This window comes from Alexandromys fortis, unplaced genomic scaffold, assembly GCF_014885135.2.
Source record: "Alexandromys fortis isolate MF-2015 unplaced genomic scaffold, M_Fortis_MF-2015_v1.1 scaffold_96, whole genome shotgun sequence".
Taxonomy (NCBI): domain Eukaryota; kingdom Metazoa; phylum Chordata; class Mammalia; order Rodentia; family Cricetidae; genus Alexandromys; species Alexandromys fortis.
In genome coordinates, this window is record NW_026068053.1 from 6,173,413 (window position 1) to 6,187,438 (window position 14,026).

Sequence of the window (14,026 nt, forward strand, 5' to 3'; positions counted from 1 at the left end):
GCTTTGAGTTTCTCTTCATTTAACTGATGTTGGCTATCAGCTTGCTATATATTGCCTTTATTATCTTTAGATATGTTGCTTGTATCCCTAATCTCCCCAAGACTTTTATGATGAAGGGGTATTGAATTTTGTCAAAGGTCTTTACAGCATCTAATGAGATGATTCTTTTTTATTTTTATTTAATTTAGTTTGCTTATATGGTAGATTCCGATGATAAATTTTCATATCTCTGCATCTATGGGATAATGCTTCTTGATCATGGTAAATGATATTTTTGATGTGTTCTTGGATTTGGATTTGGTTTGCCATTTTTTTGAGTATTTTGACATCAATGTTCATGAAGGAAATTGGTCTGTAATTCTTTCTTTCTTGAGTCTTTGTGTTGTTTGTTGTTTTGGTGTCAAGGTAACTGTGGTCTCATAAAAATAAGTTGGACAATGTTTCTTCTGTTTTTCTTTGTAGAATAATTTGAGGAGTATTGATATTAACTCACCTTTGAAAGTCTCATAGAATTCTGTGCTAAAACCATCTAGCCATAATCTTTTGGGGGGAGGAGTTTTGGGGGTCTTTAATGACTGATTCTAATTACGTAGACATTACAGATCTATTTAAGTTGTTTATCTGATCTCAATTTAACTTTGGTAAGTGGAATCTATCAGAGCTTTGTCCATTTATTTTAAATTTTCCAATTTTATGTAGTACATGATTTTGAAGTGTGGATTATTATTATTATTATTATTATTATTATTATTATTATTATTTGGATTTCCTCAGTGTCTGTCTATATCTTTTTCATTGTTCCTAATTTTGTTAGTTTGAATATTCTCTGTCTTTCAGTTTGTTTGTATAAGGGTTTTTCTATCTTGTTTGTTTTGTCAAAGATCTAACTCCTTTTATTCATTGATTTTTTATTTAGTATTATTCTATTTGTTTCTATTTTATTGATTTCAGTCCTCAGTTTTATTATTTCTTGCCTTCTACTCCTCTTGGGGATATCTGCGTTTTTTTTTCCCTAGAGTTTTTAGGTGTGCATTTGGGGATCTCTCCAAGTTCTTTATGAAGGCACTTAGTGCTATGGATTTTTCTCTTAGCACAGCATTGTGTCCCATGAGTCTGAGTATGTTGTGATTTCCTTTTCATTACATTCTAGGAAGTATTTAATTTTCTTCCTTATCTCTGACTTGACCCAGTAGTTTTCAATTTAGAGTTTTTCAGTTTTCATGAGTTTGTAGGCTTCCTGTTGTCTCTCACTGCTGAAATCCAGCTTTAATCTGTGGTGGTCTGATATGATGCAGGGGGTTATTTCAATTTTCTTGTGTCTGTTGATACTTGCTTTGTGACTAAGTACATCATCAGTTTTTAAGAATGTACTATGAAGTGCTGAAAGAAGGTATAGAGTGTGTCTCTGTGTGTGAGTGTGTGTGTGTGTGTGTGTGTGTGTGTGTGTTTGTTTGAAATATTCTGTAGATATCTTTTAGGTCAATTTGGTTTATAATGTCTTTTAATCCATTGTTTCTCTGTTTAGTTTACATCTGGGTGACCTGTCCATTGGTGATGGTGGGGTATTAAAGTCTCCCACTATCAATGTGTGAGTGTCAATGTGTGACTAAGCTTTAGTAATGTTTCTTTTACAAATGTTGGTGCCCTTTTATTTGGGGTATAAATGTTTAGAATTGAAATGTCATCTTGGTAGATTCTTTTTTTTTTTTTTTCATGTGTGTGGAATGTCCTTCCCCATTTCTTTTGATTACTTTTGGTTTGAAGCATATTTTGTTAGATACTAGAATAGCTATACCAGCTTGCTTCTTGGGGCCTCAGTTGATTGAATGGACTAAACTACTACTTCCTTTTTCTCCTCATATGAAGTCAAGAAATGACATGTTTCAATTCCTGACCCCTATGATTCTGTCAAACTGTGAGTGAAATGCAAAAGCCACAGAGCAGAGAGAGAGGAGCCAATTACTGGAGTCAATGGTCCCCATCAAACATTTTACAAGATATTAAAGCAACATTTCCATCTCATCATTTGTAAAATAAATATCTTTAATAGGAATGTATAGATTCACTGAAACAACTGACAAGGAACTGTATATAAGGCCTCAAATATAGCTCTTGATAAATGATAAGTCTTCCCATATTCTTTTTAGATCACTAGTCGTCTATACCAAAGGATATGGTTCACAGTGAGAAAAAAATGATTTATACATTGTAATCTTTAGATGTGGTAGGAGAATTTGGATTTTTAAATGTTAGATATAGATTATATTATAATGATACTAGTCTTACTTCAGTTTCAAAAATGGATGACTGTTTAAATAATTCAGAGAATGGATAATGAATGAATGAGTGGATAAATATTGTCTCTGTGTCTGCTCTCTGAGCACCTAATTTTGTCTGGTCTTGACCATTTAGAGAAAACCTTTTAATAGCTGCCATGTTCTAGTAAGAAGAGCTATTGTGAAGTCTGGAAAAGAAAAGTTTGGAGTTTTAGACTTCAAGCAGTGGAATATCATTTTTATCACTCATACCATTTGATATCATGAGTGGCAAGCATGTTCAGAATGTTTTAGGAGAACTGATCTGGTCAAGGTGTGAAATCCAGAAGTGGAGGAAGAGAGACTGTTGGTGAGGCCTCAAGCTCAGAAGCAGCTGCAGGGATTTTGACAAAATTAAAAGACAATGGCTATCATTTTAGCTAGCACCTGTTAGAAAATTGAACCATTATGCATCAATTTTGCACTGTTGTATTAGTAGCCACTATCTACTGGGGACATACTTACTGTATTGTACTATATGAGGAAAGTGAGCCTTAGAGATCAAGTGATCAAATGACCAAAAAGAATGACAGATGGAATCTCAGGCTTTCTGAATTTGAAAGTTTTGGGTTAAGAAATACATTTGTTTGCCAATGTTCTGATTCCAGATCTAATACTTTAGAAGGAACATTCTTTTTTTTTTTATTTTTCCATTCAAAAATTTACACTTCCTCCCCTCCTCCCAATCCTCTCCTGCTTTCCCACTCACCCTCCTACCTTCCCCTCCCTGTTGAAGAGAGGGCAGGTAACCCTGCCCTGTGGGAAGTCCAAGGGCCTCCCCCCTATATCCAAGCCTAGGAAGCTGTGCATCCATAAAGTCTAGGGTCCCAAAAAGCCAGAACATGCCATAAAAAACAAGTCCCAGTGCCTTTATCACTAGCTTCTCAGTCAGCCCCCATTGTCAGCCACAATCAGAGAGTCCAGTTTGATCACATGCTCATTTAGTTCTGGTCCAGCTGGATTTGGTGAGCTCCCATTAGATCAGGCACACTGCCTCAGTTGGTGGAACAACCCCTCAAGGTCCTGACTTATTTGCTCATCTTCTCCCTCCTTGTGCCTTCAACTGGACCTTGGGAGCTCAGTCCAGTGCTCTGATGAGGTTCTCTGTCTATCTCCATCCATAGCCGGAAAAAGATTCTATGGTGATATTTGAGATGATCATCAGTGTGATAGTGGGGCAAGGACAGTTCAGGCACCCTCTACTCTGCTGCCCAAGGACCTAGCTGTGGACATCCCCGTAGACACCTGGGATCCTCTCTAGAGCCAAGTGTCTTGCCAGCCCTAAAATGGCTCCCTTAATGTATATATCTTCTTCCCTGCTCCTATATCCACTCTTCCTCCATCTCCACCCTCCCATACATGACAGTATGCAAATGGTGTCTTTGAAGCACAATAATTAAAAATTCAGAGAGAGAAATTGGGGTGCAACCTGAAGACTTAAAAAGCAAAACAACCAGTCACTGGCTCTTACCTCAATCTCAGTCTGAAATGGCAATCCTGCTTCTAGGAATTTCAGGATGAGACTGTCTCTGAGAGCTGTAGCACCCCCCTCACGCTCATTTTATATTCCTCTCTATGGCTAGAATTAAAGGCATGCATCACTGAGATTAAAGTCATGCAGCATCTGATTTCTATGGCTACTAGTGTGGCCACTGGGATTAAAGGTCTGTGTTACCATAACCTGGTCTGTAAGGCTGACCAGTGGTACTGTTTTGCTCTCAGATCTTTAGGCAGTCTTTATTTATTAAAATACAATTGAAATGCCACTACAGGTCTTAAGTAATGAACCAGAATAGCAAACTCTGTTAATCAGAGAACATTCTGATGTTGAACTCCTTGAACTAGGAAATACTTTCAAGAAGAAACTTAAAGAGCTTGTCATGGTCTAGTCTGTGATGTGGTGGGATATTGGAACAGACAGACTCAGTCTGAGTATTGTATAAATGGGAAAACAAAGTATTAAACTGCTTAGTATTTCAAGGAGACTGCATAATTGGGAGCAATGTGAAAGGATCAGTCATGATGGACTGGCTCAGAGAAGCCATTAGTGACACTTTGTAATAGCTGGCTGAGCCACCACAAATATCAGGGAATGAAAGACATTATGACAAGGACAGGCATTACTGGAGAAATTGGGCATGAGAGAGGCACTGTTAGATACTGTGTTCACTCGGTCAAAAAGGACTGAACTCACAACAGAGTTAAGAAAGAAGTCAGTTCAGTGGGATCTGAGGACTACATGTGGTGGTGATAGTTTGGTTTAGCCCATGGATAGAATGTCATGATTATGGTGTAGAATCAGCTGTGGCATGTCTGAGGGAATTGGGTCAGGTGGTAAATTAGATTTGTAAGGTACTAAAGTATTCAAGAAGGAATGAACAAACCAAAAAGCAGACAGTGGTGCCTGATTGTAATGTAAGTGTAGCAAGATTTGTGTGAAATTAGAGTTTCTAAGGGAACCATTGATAACAAGGCAAATAAAATATTCATAAACTCTGAGAGGTTTAAAATATCAACAGTTCACCAAACAAGTTTGGATCACACAGTGACTCAGGTAGAAAAGATGGAGTTTGTTCTGGTGTTAGGCAATTATCTTCATAAAGTATGTTGATTCTCCCTGCAATTCTCCTGTAAGAGAATATACTGAGATTGAGATTGTACATGCAGTTTATGGCCCTTTTAGTAACCAGTTGTGGCTGACAGAGAGGCAATCTCAACAGTGCTGGTTCAGAGTCTGTAGGAACTGGGGATCTGCCTTATGTGGCAGGTACAATAGTGTGACTGTTGTCGCATTCCTTCTTGTCATTGAGCTGGGACCAACAGCAGCCTATTGGAATGAAAAGATGCATTTCATCACTGTTACTGTGCCTGAAAAAATAAGGACAGATGGCTTATGGGGAATGACTATGGATTATGGGGGATCTATAGGGACTCAATTCCCTACATAGACTACCATACTGAATATTGCTGTATTAAAAATTGATTTAAGTGATGAGATATTGTTATATTATATTAGTAATGTGCGAATGAATCCCAAACTAGTTGGAATTCAATGGGGTATTTATTTAGGGGAAACTTACAGAACACTGAACAGCCAGGAAAGAGTCTAGTCGCTGCAGCAAGAGCCGGAACCAAGAGAGCGAGCCGAGGCTTGCTGCTCTTTTTTAAAGAGAAATAGACCACGCCCCAGTGGCTGGTATTTCAGCAGCTATTGGTTGAAGGAGTGGAAGGCCCTCCCGCAGCATATTAGATCTTGCTAATAGTCATCGTCATCTTCTTCATCATCATCATCATCATTATTGTTATTATTATTTTCCTTCTGAATCCCAAGATCAATTCATACTTTCTAGAAATTAATGTCAGTACACATTCAAAGATCCTGCTCACCCTTGTAAAACAGTTTTATTATATAGTATTATGGTGTCTTAAAGATTTGAAAAAGCATCTGAAAAACCAGTAAAACAACAGTGGGAATCTCAAATGAAGTGTTCTTATGTGGTTGAAAGAAAGCACCCTAAGAGTCTCTGTAAGTTTTCAAGTACTTAGGAAAGAACTCTCAGTGCTGGTTATGGGCTATACCCCTGTGAGTTGTAGACTAGGAAGGTCACTGATTCCAAGCAAGCATGAAGATTATGTATCACTGCTTTTGGCCCCATGTCAGAATTGGATGAAGAATTCTTATGCTCAAGTTATTGCATACTTTTGGTTGTAGGATATGAAGAAATCAAGCTGATACTAAGCTAAAACTATCCTTTCCTACTGGCCATTTTACTTTGGTTTTGCTTGTCAGAAGGTAGTTTTGGGGAAATTGTCACCAATAGTGCTTCATTATGGACAATCAGCAACATGACAGGCAGGATATGCCTACTGGTGCAATAGGGGTACAATTATGATGGGTGCAACCTACTGCTTTCTGACTGGATCAACGTGCATTTCAGGGGAAGCTATGTTTTGTACTATAAACCAGCATAAGACCCCATGTCTGGCTTAGTATTGTGGGGATAATACTGCTGTTGTTTATTGGTCAAACAGATGTGGTATGCCTGTCAAATTGCCTTCTTGAGATTTCTGTTAATGCACATAGATTTCTGCTTCTGTCGGAATTAATTGTGAAAATTCTTATGTTGAAGAGCTAATTGTCTCTGTTGGAAACTCATCAATAAAGCTGCTAAGAATAGGTAACTAATTCTGTAGCATGCTGGCCCAAAGCTCACTCAACAAAGGACTATACAAATATCTTCTGGCCTCCAAAGACCTGAGAACATCATAGATGACAAGGCACAAAGAATCTAAGAGTCAGATGATGGGGAGCTTCCTTCAGCCAATGGCCTTTGAGAGACTGGACCAGGTTGAAGTATGGCTTTGGGGCACCAAAAATCTGCAGTCCCACCCACTCAGCCCTCTCCTCCCATGCTCCATACCTGGATGTTGGACCCCTTTCCTGTTCAGTGGGTTTTTTTCTTTTAATAAAGAAAAACTTTAATATACCCTATTCAGAAGTAGTGTGGGATAATTTGATTCGTGGTCCCCCCATCTGATGCATGACCTACACACTGCTTCTTCTCCAGCTGGTGATCCCCATGGGGCTTCTTCTGCCAGTCCTACAAGCACAGTTCGTAGGTAGTAACTCACAGAAAGTGTTGGGTTTCCTTTGTACTCTGACTACCAACTCTGGGAATTGCTTTAATTGTCCTTAATTATGGTTCTTAATATGTTAAACAAAACATATCAGTATCTTAGTAGATGGCATACAGAACTAGAGCAAAAGATCCCAGAGAATTCATTGGGAGCTTCTGCTCCATGTTACTCAAAAACCACACTGAAGAATACATATATAAGACATTGTAATTGAGGGATTACAAGACACAGACATGGATGAGAGTATCATTACTCCAGAATCTTGGCATCTAAATTGCTATCTTCAAGACACAGATGTTCAGTTCCTAGAAATTGAAACCCTATCTCAAGTGAAACAAAGCACAACATGGGCTAAAGCCATATGTAGCTAATATTACAGTGAATTTATGGGGTCATAACCTGTTGCAGCAATGGAATATCCAGATTAACATTCCTGTGCAGTACCAAAAACTCATGTTTTTGGAAAGGATATTATAAGGTATTTTAACCAAAAGTCACCAGCCATTCAGCCTATTCAAAAACACAAAGCAACTAGCAAACATTCAGAGGTACTAATGCCTCTACCTTTACAATGGTTAACTGAGAAAACAATAGGGGTTTAACAATGGACTTTAAAAGGAGAGAAATTACAAGCTTTAAAATAGTTGGTACAGGAGCAACTAGATGCTCACCATGTTGAAGAATCAATCAGCCCTTGAAATTCTTCTGTATTTGCTGTTAAAAAGAAACCTGGAAAATGGAGAATGGTGACAGATCTGAGTTGTCAACAGGTTATTCAACCTATGGTCTCCCTTTAAAGTCTGGAATTCCTCTGCCTTCTCTATTGCCAAAAGGATGGCCTCCATAGTTATTGATTTAAAAGATTGCTTGTTCAATATACCTTTATAAGAAAGGACAGAGAAAAATTTGCTTTCACAGTGCCTACTAACAATAAATCTCAGCCTACTAGGAGATACCCACAGGGAATGCTCAGTAGTCTGACCCTGTGTCAAAACTTTATAAATCAACCATTGGAAATAATACACAATCAATTTCCTAAGTCTATAATTTAACATTATATGCATGATATTTTGCTATCTGATTCAAATGCAGATACTTTGAAAGAATGTTTGAAGAAGCAAATAAAGAATAAATAAATAAATGGGGATTAGAAATTTCTTCCAAAAAATACAGAGAGGAGATTCACTCAATTACTTAGATTATAAAATAGGTTTACAGAAAATTAGAACAAAAAGGCATAAATTATGAGTGATTAATTGTGGACTCTTAATGACTTTCAAAAATTGTTAGGTGAAATCTCCAGTCTATGACCAGCTGTTGGGATAACACCTGATCATATAAACAAAACCTTAGATGGTGATAAAGACTTAAATAATCACAGAAAATTAGCAATTGAAGCTGAGAAAAAAATTAATGGTTATTAAAGAGAAATGTATCAAAATATATATCATAGAGTATTCCGCTTATCCCACATTCTCTTCAAAATAAGCTATCATTAGTGTTTTTGATATTAGCCTTTCTGAAAGGTATCTCCGAGTTGTTTCAATTTGTGTTTCACTGACAGCTAAGGATGTTGGGCATTTCCTTAAGTTTCTTTTGGCCATTAGAGATTCTTCTGTTGAGAATTCTCTGTTTAGTTTTATACCCCATTTTTAATTGGGTTATAATTAGATTTAATTGGGTTAGAATTTTAATGTTTAATTTCTTGAGTTCTTTATATATTTTGGAGATCAGTCCTTTGCCTGATGTGGGGTTGGTGAAGATCTTTTTCTATTTAGTAGGGTGCATTTTCGTCTTATTGACTGTGTCCTTTGCTTTACAGAAGCTTCTCAGTTTCAGGAGGTCCCATTTATTTGTTGTTGCTCTCAGTGTCTGTGCTACTGCGGCTATAACTAGGAAGTGGTCTTCTGTGCTCATGCTTTGAAGACTGCTTCCCACTTTCTCTTCTATCAGGTTCAGTGTGGTCAGATTTTTATTGAGGTCTTTAATCCATTTAGACTTGAGTTTGTGCATGGAATTGATATGGATCTATTTTCATTCTTCTACATGTTGACATCCAGTTATGCCAGCAGCATTTGCTGAAGATGCTTTCTTTTTCCCATTGTATAATTTTAGCTTCTTTGTTAAATATCAGGTGTTCATTGGTGTGTAAATCAATATCCAGGTCTTCAATTAGATTCTATTCATCAACCTCTTTGTTTTTACACCAATACCACATTGTTTTCATTACTGCTTCTCTGTAATAGATCTTAATTTCAAGAATGGTGATGCCTCTGGAAGTTCCTTTATTGTAAAGGAGTGTTTTGGCTATTCTTGGTTTTTTGTTTTTCTAATGTACATTTTTTACAGTGTCTTATCTAGCTACAAAACAACAATGACAAATAACACTGCTCAGAAATGATGAGTAACTTGTTTCTTTCTAAACTGATTCTACTAGAGGAAAGACAGTGTTTGTTTAGGAAACATTTTTTTTCTCTCATCTACATAGTTACCTTGCCTCGAACTGAGTGATTTTCCTATAGGTGGTTCTGAGACCATGTCACTATGACCACAGTTTACATGTGTCCTTTAGGATTTGGTTATATATACCTTAACTGAACTTCATTCATCTTTGACCTTTTCTTCTACAGGAGGAAATGAGAAACTTCCTAAAGTAGACAAAAGGTTCAACTCAATGGCTTCAGAATATGGGGAAGAATCCAATCAAAGACGGAGAAAGTATAGAGATGCAGAACACAAGAAAGGAGTAAGACATAAAACAGTATTCATTGAGATTCCTGATGGTCTCATGAAGGGACACATCACAATATATTACACAATGCTGTCTTTTTTAAAAGAACTCTTGTGGGTTTCCTTTCTCCCACAGAGCCCCCCTTTCAGAATGTTTGTTCATTCCAGCATTCACAGACATATTCTGGAAGACCAATTGCAGGATGTGAGCTGCCTGCACATGTAGATTTGAGCAAAGAATTAGAATTCCTGTGCTAATGGATATATAAAAGGCAGGCTCACAGTACACAAGATAATCAATCTTTATAAAATATGCAAGTATATGGTTATTACTTCTAGATTTAATTTATTCCCAATTAAGTTGTCTTATTACCAAACTTATGTATTCCATTTTCTAAACACCCCTATTTTCTTGCTTCTCTGTACTTCTTATAAAATTATCAATTCATAGATATAATTCTTTGCTTCCCTTATTCTACCATGCATCGCATTAATATTTGCTAAATAGAGACTTTGTGATTAAAGTAAGTTGCTTACTTTGGGTCCAAAAGGTCAATGATTCAATTAATTTTTCTGATTTCCTACCAATTTTTATCTTTTATCTTCCAGGGAGTTCTGATTTTTTTTTCCTTTTGTGTCTGCATTAAACATAATCATGAGCTTTGCCAGATTTGATGTAAGTATTGGCTTATATCAAATTGAGATGTAAAACAAAGAAAGTAACTTTATCAACAAACCCATATAGTATCTATTTTGCTTGTTTTAAAAGCATTATGATATGACGTCTCCATTCATGCTGCCAGAGTCACAGTGCAACAGCAAAGGAGTATACTTCAGCTTTGTGAGGAGTAAGCAAAGCCACTCAAGGCTGTGCTTTGAGGACAGAGAGTTCCCTTCTTGTCCAAGGGCAGACCACACCATGGCCATAGCAGTGAGGCCTACAGTGCCCATTTTCAAGTGCACAGCATTTCAACCATCCCTTTCTCAGTCTAGGCCTCAGGCCCCAAAATACTGACTACTCCACTCAAAGCAGTTAACACTTGTCAAAAGAGTTACAAAGAAGCAATAAGAAACCCAAGCCTTGTTTACAACTCAGGGAAATTGAAGAGTCATCTTCTCAGTTTGTGTAACAATTCTAGAACTTGCAGATGAAGAATAAAATAAACACTGTTCTCAGAATTTTGAAACTCCAGCCATGTACTAAAACTGGAAGAACTATGGAGTCATTGACTGAATTCTATGAATACACACAGTAAATACAATTGTTTATTTGTGATTAAATACAATTTCAATAACTCTTTCCTTTCCTCTTTCCAAACCTTCCCATATACTTGCTTTCTTTCAAATTTAGAGACTCTTTTTTCATTAGTTGTGGTTAAATGTATTATATATATACATATATATATATATATATAAAATTTATGTACCTCTATATACATATATGTGTAAATCACAAGCATGACCTGTTCCATCTGTATAATGTTTCATTAGGTTACTTGTATTTATGTTTTCAGGGTTGATGATTCATATTGAATTAGCGAATTGGTGTGGTTTTTCTTGGGGAAGACAACTTCACCCATTCTCAGTATTTCCTATTTGCTGCAGTTCTTTGTGTAGAGTGTGTGCTGTTCATACACATATCTATGTATTTATTTAACAACAATTGATTAGAAAAGAAGCCATATATTTGAAAGGAGCAAGCAGAGTTATTATGAAATTATTTCAGGAGAGGAAAGGAAGGAAGAAATGATGCATTTCTATTATAATCTCAAAAAATAAAAGATATGGGTGGCTAAACCATAGGCTATACCTTACAGAAAACCCACAGATCTTCTCCCCCCTCTCTCTGTTCCCTCAGACTCAATCCCCTAGTTACACCCCTAGTGGTACAGCAAAATTCTAGCTGCAGCCTTTTCTTATCCTTCCTCACATCTGTGAATCCCACAGACCATCCCCTCCTAGCCTCATTCCCCCCAGTTGTTACTTTTTTTACCAGATCTTAACCCCAGCATGCACTCCCTGATAGCCCAAGGGCAGGTTCTCCCAGGGCAACAAGTAGGCTGAAGGCAGCTGAAGGAAGGTGCATACCTTTCTTACTGCTCCTGAGAGCCAATGCTGCAGATGCATCCTTAGCTCTGTAACTGGAAACCTGTTTTGGTCTCCCTTTCTTTTCTGACCCCATTCCCCACAGATAAAAATAAACTTTTCCAACCTTCCTTCCCAGTTTCCTAGCCTCCAAAACCCACTGGAATTCCCTGCTAAGACCATAGCTGAGCAGAAAAGCAAAACATATTAGACACAATTTTCACACTTTCCAAAAAATCAGAGAGAAAGTAAAAACCAAGGAGCAAAACACCTAACAAAGACAAATTCAGAAATAAGCACCTAGAACAATAATCATCCCAAACACAGATGCCAGCATAAAGACACAATCAACAATAGTCAGGGTAATATGTCTCAACTAGAGTCCAGCTGTCCCACCACAGTAGGCCCTGAATATTCTAACATAGCTGAAGTGCAAGAAAAAGAACTTGAAACCAACCATAAGAAGATGATAGAGGACCTTAAAGAGGAAATGAGTGAATTCCTTAAGGAAATACAGGTCAATACCACCACATAACTGGAAGACATGAATAATCACTCAAAGAAATCCAAGAAAGTGCACACACACACACACACACACACACACACACACACACACAATCCTTTGAAGGAAACAAATAGAAGTTTAAGACCAAAGATTGGGTATAAAAATAATAAAATAAACAAACAGTGGCTATTCTAGAAATAAAATTGTAGGATTTAGAATAAGAACTATAGAGGAAAGCTTCACAACAGAATATAAGAGATGGAAGAAAGAATCTCAGGCATTGAAGATATGAGCGAAGAAATAAATATGTCAATAAAAATAAATATTAAATTTAAAATACTGTTGAGACAAAACATTCAGGAAATTTGGGACCCTGTGAAGAAAACAAAACTAAGAATGATAGATATAGAGGAAGAAGAAACCCAATTGGCAGGCCCAGAAAATATTTTCAAAAAAATCATAGAAGAAAATTGTAAAGAAGGAGATGCCTATAAAGTATAAAAAACATATGAACACCAAATAGATTGGACCAGAACAAAGTACACTTTCCACATAATAATAAAACACTAAGCATACATAAAAAAGTCTATTAATAACTGTAAGAGAAAAAGGCCAAATTACATATAAAAGCATAATTATACCTTGCCTTTCTATGAATACTCTAAAAACCAGAAGGGCCTGGATAAATGTCCTGCAAACTCAGGAGACCACAGGTGCCAATCCAAGACTATTTTACCCAGGAAAACTTTCAATCACCACAGAATGAGAAAACAAGATATTCTATAATAAGGCCAAATTTAAATAATGTCTGTCTGTAAATTCAGACATTCAGAAGGTGCTGGAAGAAAAAATCCAATTGAAAGAGGATAACTATATACAGAAAGGCACAAAAAATAAATGATCATACCAGCATCATACAAAAAAGGGAAACACACACGTGCACGTGTGCACGCACACACACACACACAAATCATCAATTATTGGTCATTAAACTCTCTAAACATCATTGTTCTCAATTTCCCAACTAAATTATATAAATTATTAGAACTGGTATGAAAACAGTATCCAACTTTCTGCTGCACCAAAGAAACACACCTCAGCATCAAGAATATATAATACCTCAGGGTAAAGGGTTGGAAACAGATATTCCATGAAAGTATACCAAGAATCAAGCTTGTATAGCCATTGTAATATCTAACAAAATAGACTTCAAACCAAAACTAATCAAAAGGGATGAGGAAGGACATTATATACTCATCAAAAGAAAAATCTACCAAGATGACATTTCAAATGTTAACATCTATGCCCCAAACACAACACAAGGGCAGCCAAGTTTGTAAAAGAAACACTATTCAAGCTTAAATCACATATTGACCCCCAGACAGTGAGGGTGGGAGACTTTAGTGCCCCACTCTCATCAATGGACAGGATATCCAGACAAAAACTAACTGATGTTATAACCAAAATGACATAACAGAACATTTCACTCAACCACAAAGAAATATATATTCTTCTCAGAACTTCAGAGAACAGTCTTCAAAATTTTTTTATATATTTTTGTTGAAAAAAATTCCTCCTCCTCCCTGCCTCCCATTTCCCTCCCCCTCCTCCCACTCCTCTTGACCTCCCCCCACTCCTCTCCCCCTCCCCCCACTGCATTTCCCCTCCCTCTCCAGTCTGAAGGGAAGTCCGGATTCCCTGCCCTGTGGGAAGTCCAAGGTCCGCCCCCCTCCATCCAGGTCCAGGAAGGTGA